We start from the raw sequence: 11,393 nt of genomic DNA, 5'->3' as shown, positions 1-11,393 counted from the left end.
GAATCACTTGAGATCTAATGATTAAGGAGACTGAAAAAGGCAAGATGAAAGAAAACATTTCATGCAAATAATCAAAAAAAAAATCAAGATTATATGACGCAAAGTACATCTTAAGTCAAAACTGTTATATTTCATAAAATATTCTTTAAAAGCACAAGAGACCAAGAAGGACATTAAACAACAATAAAAAGTTTCATTTACTGGGAACCCACGACAAATGTGTGTATACATATATAAATGTGTGTGTGTGTGTGTGTGTGTGTGTCACATTAGGGTTCCAAATATAAAAATAAAACATTGACACAGCAAGACATAGAGAGCAATATAACTAGTTTTTTTTTTTTTTTTTTTTTTTTGAGATGGGGTCTCCCTCTGTCGCCCAGGCTGGAAGGCAGTGTCATGATCTCGGCTCACTGCAAGCTCCGCCTCCTGGGTTCATGCCATTCTCCCACCTCAGCCTCTTGAGTAGCTGGAACTACAAGCACCCGCCCACACGCCTGGCTAATGTTTTGTATTTTTAGTACAGATGGGGTTTCACCATGTTAGCCAGGATGGTCTCAATCTCCTGGCCTCGTGATCCACCCACCTTGGCCTCCCAAAGTGCTGGGATTACAGGCGTCAGCCACTGTGCCCGGCCTATAGTAGAATATTTCAATACCCCAATTTCTGTAATGAATAATCAAAAAAGACAGAATACTCATAAGGAAACAGAAGACTTGAAGCACTATACGGCAGTTATGCCTAAGAGAACCATAGAGAATACTCCTCAATAACAGCAGGATATACACACTTCTCAATAGCTCATACAATGTTCTCCTTGGTAAACCACCTGTTAGGCCACAAAAAGTCTTAAAATTTGTTTTTAAATAGAAATTTTACAGATAACTTGTAATGACCAAGGTGGAGTGAGAGTAGAAATTAATAAAAGAAAACTATAACATTTACATATTTATAGAAATTAAAAAATACAGTCCAGCATGCTCTTGTTCAAATTTTGAAATATTATGAAGATGTCTAGACTGCTCAATGTAATCTACAGTTTAAATGAAATCCCTGTCAAATTTCTAATCAATTTCTTGCAGAACTAGAAGCGGCAACCCCAAAGTTATATGGAATTTCAAGGGACAATAAAGCACCCAAGAATTAAAAAAAAAAAAAAAAATTTGGAGGCTTCACAGCTCATGATTTCAAAACACATACAAAGCAAACGAATTAAAACAATGTGGTATGGATATAAAGCTGAACAGCTAGACCAATAAAATCTGGCAAAAATATACACCATCACACATATGGTTAAATGAAGAGTAATTTGTACACTCATAATTATTGTAGCATTGTTACTGAAAGCAAATAAATGAAAGCAATGCAAATTTCTCTCACCAAATAGATGGATAAATTTGTAATATTAAAATAATGAAATACTACTCAGTTTGTAAAAAGCAAAAAAACTCTAAAAGTATAATAAAGATAAATCTTGATGACATTGTGCAACATGAAATAAGTCAGCCACGAAGACACAGAAACTGTGTGAATCAACTCACATGAGATATCTAAAGCAGTTTGACTCTAAAATAGAAAACAGAATTGTTTTTGTAAAGGGCCAGAAAGTAGAAAATGTAGGTAGTTGTTTAATGTGTATTGAGTGTTAGCTTTGCAAGATAAACATATTCTAAAGATATAGTACATAACAATGTCAATATAATTAATATGACTGAACTCAATATTTAAAAATATTTGATTGTAAAGTTTGTGTTTTTGACAACAATTAATATCTAAAATAGACACAGAGGTATGGCAGTTTTTCAAATTATCTTCACATCACAAGTGTTTCTCCCCCACACACAAAAATATAGATTTACAAATAAATAGAGGGTAAAATTAGGAGAATTTCAGTGACTACTCACCTAGGCAGGGTAAAACCACCATTGTACACACATAAACAGAACAAGTATACAACTCATATAACACTACAGGAACAATATGCATACAGATAAACACAGAGACTCAGAAATAGACTTATAACTGATCCATATATGACTTGTGCTCCACAGTCTTTTTATTTTTTATTTTTATTTTTTGAGATGATGTCTCACTCTGTCACCCAGGCTGGAGTGCAGTGGCAGGATCTTGGCTCACTGCAACCTTCGACTCCCAGGTTCAAGTGATTCTCCTGCCTCAGCCTCCTGACTAGCTGGGGTTACAGGTGCCAACCACTACACCTGGCTAATTTTTGTATTTTTAGTAGAGAGAGGGTTTTGCCATGTTGGCCAGGCTGGTTTGAACTCCTAATGCCAAGTGATCCATCCACCTCAGCCTCCCAAAGTGCTGGGATTACAAGTGTGAGCCACCATGCCAAGTCATGCTCCACAGTCTTACGGTGTACATAGTTGAATATTGTCATACACAATGAAAACATCTTTGTCTTGTCTGAGATGTCAGAAAAAAAGTGCTCTGCTATTTACTGTTTAGGATGATATCAGTCATTGATTTGTCATACATGGCCTCTATTGTGTTGAGGTATATATCATCTATACTTAATTTGTTGAGTTTCTTAAACCACAAAGGCATGTTGAGTTTTGCCAAATACTCCTTCTACATACACAATAAAAATAAAGATATCTAGATGTCTAACAGCAAACTTAAGGTAAACACTCTCTACACTGAAAATTATATAACATTGATAAAAAAACTGAAAAAGACATGAGAAATTGAAAGATATTTTTTGCTCATGAATTGAAAAAATATAAAAGTTGCTATAGTACACAAGATGATCTACAGATTCAATGCAATCTCTACCAAAGTACCAATGACTTTTTTCACAGAAATGGAAAAAACAAGCTTAAAATTTATGAGGAAGAACCAAAGACCCACAAATGGTGAAAGTAATCCTGAGCCAAAAGAACAAAGCTGGAAGCATCATATTACCTGGCTCCAAAACATACTATAAAGCTATAATGAGCAAAACAGGATGATACTGACATAAAAACAGATAAACAGGTCAAAGTATCCAGTGAGCCCAGTAATAAATCCATGAACCTAGAGCCATGGGATTTTCAACAAAGATGTCAAAAACACACATTTGGAATAAGACTGTCTTTTCAATAAATGGTGCTAGAAAAATTGATTATTTACATAATAAAAAAATGAAACTAGGCCCCTACCTCTTATGATATAAAGAACTCAATCACAAATAAAGATTTAAATAGGAAACCTAAACCTATAAAGCTATTTGAAGTAAACATAGAGGAATGTTTTACCAGATATTGCAGAAAAAAGAATTTTTAACTAAGACCTCAAAACACACACAAAAATACGCAAATGGGATTACAATAAATTAAGAATGTTTTGCACAGCAAAGAAAACAATTAACAGAGCGAGGAGATAATCTATAGAATGAAAGAAAATATTTGCAAAATATACAGAGGTAAACTTACAGAATATATAACAAACTTAACAAATATAACACATAATTTGAAAATAGGGAAGAGACCTTAACAGACATTTTTCTTTCTTTCTTTTTTTTTTTTGAGACAGAGTTTCACTCCTGTTGCCCAGACTGGAGTGCAACGGCACTGTCTAGGTTCACTGTTGCAGGAAGTCAGGCACCCCGAACGGAGGGACCAGCTGAAGCCACCGCAGAAGAAGATAAATTGTGAAGATTTCATGGACATTTATTACTTCCCCAAATTAATACTTTTATAATTTCTTATGCCCGTCTTTACTGCAGTCTCTAAACATAAATTGTGAAGATTTCATGGACATTTATCACTTCCCCAATCAATACTCCTGTAATTTCCTATGCCTGCCTTTAATCTCTTAATCCCGTCATCTTCATAAGCTGAGGATGTAATGTCACCTCAGGACCCTGTGATGATTGCGTTAACTGCACAAATTGTTTGTAAAGCATGTGTGTTTAAACAATATGAAATCTGGGCACCTTGAAAAAAGAACAGGATAACAGCGATCTTCAGGGAACAAGGGAGATAACCATTAGGTCTGACTGCCTGGGAGCCAGGCAGGACAGAGTCATATTTCTCTTATTTCCAGAAACGGGCAAAAGAAATATTGCTGAACTCTTTCCCTAGTAAGGAATATTAATAATTAACAGCCCTGGGAAAAGAATGCATTCCCAGAGGGAGGCCCCTAAAATGGCTGCTCTGGGAGTGTCTGCCTTATGCAGTTGTAGATAGGGATGAAACACAACCTGGTCTCCTGCAGTGCCCCGAGGCTTGCTAGGATTAGGAAAATCCAGCCTGGAAAATTCTAGTCAGACTGGTTCTCTGCTCTTGAACCCTGTTTCCTGTTAAGATGTTTATCAATGACAATGTGTGCCCAGTGGGACATGAAACTTCATCAGTAATTCTAGTTTTGCCCTGACCTTGTGACCTTGCCCTGCCCATTTGCCTTGTGATATTTTATTGCCTTTGAAGCATGTGATCTCTGTGACCCACATCCTATTCATACACTCCCTCCCCTTTGAAAATTGCTAATAAAAACTTGCTGGTTTTGCGGTTCGGGGGGCATCACGGAACCTGCCGACATGTGATGTCTCCCCTGGACACCCAGCTTTAAAATTTCTCCTTTTATACTCTTTCCCTTTATTTCTCAGGCCGGCCGACAACTAGGGAAAATAGAAAAGAACTTACATTGAAATATTGGGGGCTGGTTCCCCCAATAGCTCACTGCAACCTCTGCGTCCTGGGTACAAGTGATTCTCCTGCCTCAGCCTCCTGAGTAGCTGGGATTACCGGTGCCTGCCACCACGCCTAGCTAGTAGAGACAGGGTTTCACCATGTTGGCCAGGCTGGTCTCAAACTCCTGACCTCAGGTGATCGCCTACCTCTGCCTCCCAAAGTGCTGGGATTACAGGCATGAGCCACCTTGCCTGGACTAAGAGACATTTTTCAAAACAAGAAATACAAAAGGCCAAGAAGAACATGCAAAGATGCTCAACATCACTAATTATCAGAGGTATGCAAATCAAAGCCACAATAAGATATGACTTCACTGCAGTTAGAATGACTGTAATTAGAAAGGCAAAAAAGAATTGTTAGTGAGAATGTACAGAAAAGTTAACATATGCGGCTGGTAAGATTGTAAGTTAGTACAGCCATTATAGAAAAAAATGTACCACAGGGTGACATATATTTAAGCAATAAACATCGTAATTTAAGATGGTTTTTTTGATTCTAAGACAATAAAACATTGATGACCATGTAAGAAAGAAAGAATTCAAACTGCTGGATCATATGTTGCAGAAATTAAACCAGATACACTGAGACAAATACCACATGATCTTACACATATGTGGAATGTAATAAAAACATAGATGGTGAAGGCTTCATGCAACTGGTCTTAGCAGTCGCTTTTTGGATGTGACATCAAAGGCTCAGGAAAGAAAAATATGGACATACCCATAGTACTACATCACTATATCCAAACTATTCCAAGAATATTTAAAGCAGGACTTTAAACAGATATTTACACATGCATGTTCTTCATTATTATTTACACAAGACAATTCCTGGAAACAACACAAATGGCCCTTTAGAGATCAGTATTAGATTTTTAAAATGTGACATATACATATAATGAAATATTATTTCATTTTAAAACAGAAAGATATTCTGACACATCTTACAAAAACAAAGCCTGAGAACATTACATTATATAAAATAGTCAAAAAGAAACAGACATTATATAATTACACTAATAAGAATATGGAAATCAGCCAAAATTATAGAAACAGTAAGTAAAACGGTGTTCTTCAGGAGCTGAAGAAAAAGAAAAAAAGGGCAGTTTATTGTTTATAACGTATTAAATTTTACTTTTGTAAGATAAAATTAATCTAGAGATCCATTGCAGAAAAAAAAAAGTAAACGTACTTAATACCACTAGACTGTATGCTTGAAAATGTTTAATGTAGGGAAGAGAGAGATCAGACTGTTTACTGTGTCTATGTAGAAAAGGAAGACATAAGAAACCCCATTTTGATCTGTATTTTGAATAATGATGTTCAAGATTCTCTGTTGGAGAATGTGCAGTAGCAAAAATCAAAAGTTGGAGTGGGGTCAAGTGACCTATTCTATTTAACTTGTGCTCAGTGAATTTTTTCTTCAACTAATTTAATTTTTTAAGTTGCTTCTGGAGTTAATGTTCTTTTACTATTCAATTTCGGATCCCCTCTTTAGAGAACAAATTTGACATGGCATAAGTAGGGACGCCTAGAGTTGGCCAAATTTAATTAATATCTCCTAGCAACTTTTGAAAGTCATTTAATGTTTTTACAGTGAGCCAAGATCCCGCCATTGCACTCCAGCCTGGGTGACAAGAACGAGACTCCATCTCAAAAAAAAAAAGAAAAAGAAAAAGAAAAAGAAACTCATTTAATGTTTTTAATGTGTCTTTTCTTATTTCTGTTTTTTGTGGTTTAATTTTCTTTTCCTCTACATGCATCCCTAAGTAATGGAAAGGAGTAGAGGTTTGAATCTTATCAGATGCTCTTGTCAGTCCTGGGTTGGCAACCTCTGCAGAAATGTGTAACAGTCAATTAATTTGTCTCTTGTTTCTGCAGTACACAAAATATCAACATGATGATATAACAGTCTGAAAACTTGTCTGTAACTTGTTGAAGAACTTCAGCTACAAAAGTCTGACAAATAGTTGAGTTGGACTATTAAGCATCCCCTGAGGCAACACTTTCCACTGAAATCTGGTGGCTGGTTATTATTTATGGCTGGTGTAGTAAAAGCAAATTTTTCAAAATCCTGTTTTGCCAGAGAAATGGTAAAAAAGCAATCCTTCCGATCAATTATAATTAAAGGCCAATCTTTGGTGATCCTGGCCAGATAGGGCAACCTGGGTTGGAGAGCCCCCATGGGTTGAATTACAGCATTAATAGCTCTTAAGTCAGTCAGCATGCGCCATCTGCCGGATTTTTTCTGAATTACAAACAGGAGAATTCCACGGTGAAAATGAAGGCTCACTATGTCCCTTTTCTAATCGTTCCTTTGCGAATAAGTGTAAAGCCTCCAGCTTTTGTTTTGGTAGAGGCCAATGATTTACCCATACAGGTTTTTCTGTTTTCCAAGTCAATGGAATGGGTTTTGGAGGCTCTAGAGTGGCCACTCCTAAAAAGGATACCGTACTCCTTTTCTTTCTTGATTTCCCTCAACCTCAGTTGGGACTTTAATGCTGCCTCCATTCTTCCCTAGTCCCCTTTTAGGGAGATATCCCATTTTACTCATGATTTTTTTGACTCATGGGGCTGTATAGGGAGGCTGGGATAGTAATCTCTGCATGCCACTGTTCTAACAAGTCTCGGCCCCATAAGTTGATTTGAATAGAAGTGATCATGGGTTGAACTGTACTTTCTTGATTATCAGGTCCTAGACAACGTAAAATCATGGCACTTTGATACACTTCTGAGGCGGTGCCCACACCGACAAATCCTGTAACAGGCTTTTGTTTAGGCCAATTTTTTGGCCATCGATTTAAGGCAATGATAGAGACATCAGCCCCGGTATCCACTAATCTTTAAAACTGCTTTTCCTGAATAGTGACTGTACACACGGGTCTATCCTCTGAGACCCGATTATCCCAATAAGCAGCTTTTCCGGCAGGGTTGGTACTTCCAAACCCTCCTGTTCTGTTTTCTTTTCCCCAATTTGAATATAAGGCAAAAGCAGTATTTGAGCAATTCTATCACCTGGATTGTCGCTCCAGGGAACAGTGGAGCTGATCACTAACTGAATTTCCCCTTTATAATCTGAATCAATTACCCCAGTATGAATTTGGACTCCCTTCAAATTTAGACTTGATCTCCCTAAAATAAGGCCTACTGTCCCTTCTGGCAGTGGGCCATATACCCCTGTAGGAGGAATCTTTTGTTGGGGCTCTCCAGGGAGTAAAGAGACCATTTGAGCAGCACATAAATCTGCTGTGCTGCCTGCTGTGGCAGGGGACAGCTGTTGTATTGTTGTAATCGGTTGACTCCCTGAAGTGGTGGTATTTGCTGTGGGGGTTGTCCCTGAAAACCCTGAGGAACAAACAGCTGAATAGGGAATGCACCAGTTTGTGGCGGGGCCTGAGACTGGCCCCTCTTCCCATTTCCCGACAATGGTTGCCGATTTTTATCAAATTTAGAATGACATTGATTAGCCCAATGTTTTTCTTTTCCACATCTTGGACACAGGCCAGGTGGCTCTTTATTTTTTGCTGTAATAGCTTATTATATTCTGTTTATTTAGGACTGGGCAGTTCTTTTTTAGATGACCAATTTGAACACAATTATAATATTTTCCCCCAAATGTTCTAACTTGTCCTCCTAAAGTGACCCCCGTCATTGCTCGAGCCATTAGCATTGCCTTATGCATAGCTCCTCCAATCCCATCACAAGCCTTCACATATTCTATAATTACATCAATTCCTGCTGGAACTTTTCCTTTTAATGGCTTTATGGCCAACTGACATTCTGGATTTGCATTCGATAGGCCATTAATTCTACAGTAACTTTTTGGGCATTATCATCTGTAATAGATTTTTGAGCAGCATCTTGCAATCTTGCCACAAAGTCAGGATATGGCTCTTTAGAGCCTTGTCTAATTGAATTAAAAGAAGGGCAGGCTGTTCCTGGGTCCTGAATTTTTTCCCAGGCCCTGAGGCAAATAGCCCTTACTTGTTCAATAGCCTCATTCTGCATTACTGATTTTTGGTTAATGGTGCTCCACTTTGGACCTGTTCCTAACAATTGGTCTACATCTATATTAACAGTGGGATTTGTAGCCTGATTTTTTCGTACCTGTTCTTGTACTCCACTCCATCAATCCACCAGGTTTTAAACTGTAAATCTGAGAGGGTGAAAGGGAAGATTTAGCCAAAATTTCCCAATCATAAGGAATAAGTCTATTTCCATGAACAATGGAATCTAATAATGTTCTCATGTAAGGGGAGTTGGGTCCATATTGTTTATAACTCCTTTCTTCATATCTTTTAACATTTTCAAGGTGAAAGATTCATATCTAGCCTCAGCTTGGGTAGGCACTCCTACTTGTCTCTTCCCCGGCTGGTACCGGTTGTAAAATTACCGGGAACTGCCTGCCATGCCTCAAGATCTCCCTGTTTTCTGGCTTAATCAATGATTTCATACAGTGTGCTACATTGTCCACTAGGTGGTGCTGTAGGATTAAGCGCCACCGCCGTGGGTTGCTGAAGCTGAGATAAGAGGCATATTTACTTTCAGTTTGTCCCATTGTTACCCTGGGTTCCTTTGAGCGCACAAGCTTACCGCAAGGCTGACCGTGGATGTACTCAGGAATCTCTCGTCGACTTGTCCTCACTGCTCATGTTCTTAGCGTACCTTCACCCTAGAGAAAGGCACCCACGTTGGGTGGCAGATAAGGCGTGGCCTGCCCCTCCACACCTGTGGGTATTTCTCATCAGGTGGTATGAGAGACTGAGAAAAGAAATAAGACACAGACACAAAGTATAGAGAAAGAACAGTGGGCCCAGGAGACCGGTGCTCAACATACGGAGGACCTGCACCGGCACCAGTCTCCGAGTTTCCTCAGTGTTTGTTTATTAATTACTATTTTCACTATCTCAGCAAGGAGAATGTGGCAGGAAAACAGGGTGGCAGTGGGGAGAAGGTCAGCAAGAAAACATGTGAGCAAAGGGATCTGTGTCACAAATAAGTTCAAGGGAAGGTACTATGCCTGGATGTGCACGTAGGCCAGATTTATGTTTCTCTCCACCCAAACATCTCAGTGTAGCAAAGAGTAACAGAGCAGCATTGCCACCAGCATGTCTTGCCTCCAGCCACAGGGCGGTTTTCTCCTATCTCAGAATAGAATAAATGTATGATCGGGTTTTACACTGAGACATTGCGTTCCCAGGGGCATGCAGGAGACAGAGGCCTTCCTCTTATCTCAACTGCAAGAGGCCTTCCTCTTTTACTAATCGTCCTCAGCACAGACCCTTTATGGGTGTCAGGCTGGGGGATGGTCAGGTCTTTCCCTTCCCACGAGGCCATATCTCAGGCTGTCTCAGTTGGGGGAAACCTTGAACAATACCCAGGCTTTCTTGGGCAGATGTCCTTGCGGCTTACCGCAGTGCATTGTGCCCCTGGTTAATTGAGAATGGAGAATGAATGGTGATGACTTTTACCAAGCATACTGCCTGTAAACATATTGTTAACAAGGCACGGGCTTCACAGCCCTAGATCCCTTAAACCTTGATTCCATACAGCACATGTTTCTGTGAGCACAGGGTTGGGGCTAAAGTTACAGATTAACAGCATCTCAAGGCAAAACAATTGTTCAAAAGACAGATCAAAATGGAGTTTCTTATGTTTTCCTTTTCTACATAGACACAGTAACAGTCTGATCTCTCTTTCTTTTCCCTGGCATTTTCATGTTTTTCATCACAATTAAATATTTAGATCTACCTAAAAAGGTTACAGTCTTTAAAAATCACCTTCAAGTAAGAAAAGTGTTTCTCTCACAGAATAACATAATAAAATAATAGATGGTAATTTTACACTGTTTCTTTGACTACTCACCCACACAAGAAAACAATGATGAACACCCAAGTAAATAAATACTTTATTTATTTATTTATTTTTTTGAGATGGAGTCTTGCTCTGTCACCCAGGCTGGAGTGCAGTGGTGCGATCTCGGCTCACTGCAAGCTCCACCTCCCGGGTTCACGCCATTCTCCCGCCTCAGCCTCCTGAGTAGCTGGGACTACAGGCAACCACCACCACGCCTGGCCAATTTTGTTTTTGTATTTTTAGTAGAAATAGGGTTTCCCAATGTTAGCCAGGATGGTCTCGATCTCCTGACCTTGTGATCCGCCCGCCTCGGCCTCCGAAAGTGCTGGGATTACAGGCGTGAGCCACTGTGCCTGGCTGATAAATAATTTATAAACAATGTAGGGGCAATATTTATACAGGCAAATACCACATAGATAACTTTCTTGGCAAGAGAAATGTCTGATTTATATATACGTTTTTTAATTTGCTCGAAGTGAAACCCAATGATATTTATTTGAATTAAACACCACATGGTCATAAAAGAGAGGTTGTTGTTGTTGTTGTTGTTGTTTTGAGACATTGTTTCACACTTGTTGCCCAGGCTGGTGTGCGATGTTGCAATCTTGGCTCACTGAAACCTCCGCCTCCCGGGTTCAAGTGATTCTCCTGCCTCAGCCTCCCAAGTAGCTGGGATTACAGGCATGCGTCACTACGCCTGGCTAATTTTGTGTTTTTAGTAGAGACGGGGTTTCTCCACATTGGTCAGGCTGGTCTTGAACTCCTGGCCTTATGATCCGCCCGCCTTGAGTTCCCAAAGTGCGGGGATTACAGGCATGAGACACTGCCCCTGGCCAAGGTACAG

At 39.2% G+C, this 11,393-nt stretch overlaps 2 pseudogenes; both read right to left on the bottom strand.

Annotated features, from left to right (window-relative positions):
- Nucleotides 1-11,393, bottom strand: part of LOC106633820 (putative zinc finger protein 876) — a 126,504-nt pseudogene that overhangs the window by 6,758 nt on the left and 108,353 nt on the right.
- LOC134730225 (endogenous retrovirus group K member 5 Gag polyprotein-like) overlaps nt 7,271-11,393 on the bottom strand; it is a 30,595-nt pseudogene continuing 26,472 nt past the window's right edge.

The sequence above is a fragment of the Pan paniscus genome, chromosome 3 (genome assembly GCF_029289425.2).
Source record: "Pan paniscus chromosome 3, NHGRI_mPanPan1-v2.0_pri, whole genome shotgun sequence".
Classification (NCBI taxonomy): Eukaryota; Metazoa; Chordata; class Mammalia; order Primates; family Hominidae; genus Pan; species Pan paniscus.
Note: the sequence above shows the minus strand (reverse complement) of the source record. Positions and strands in the feature narration are given on the sequence as shown.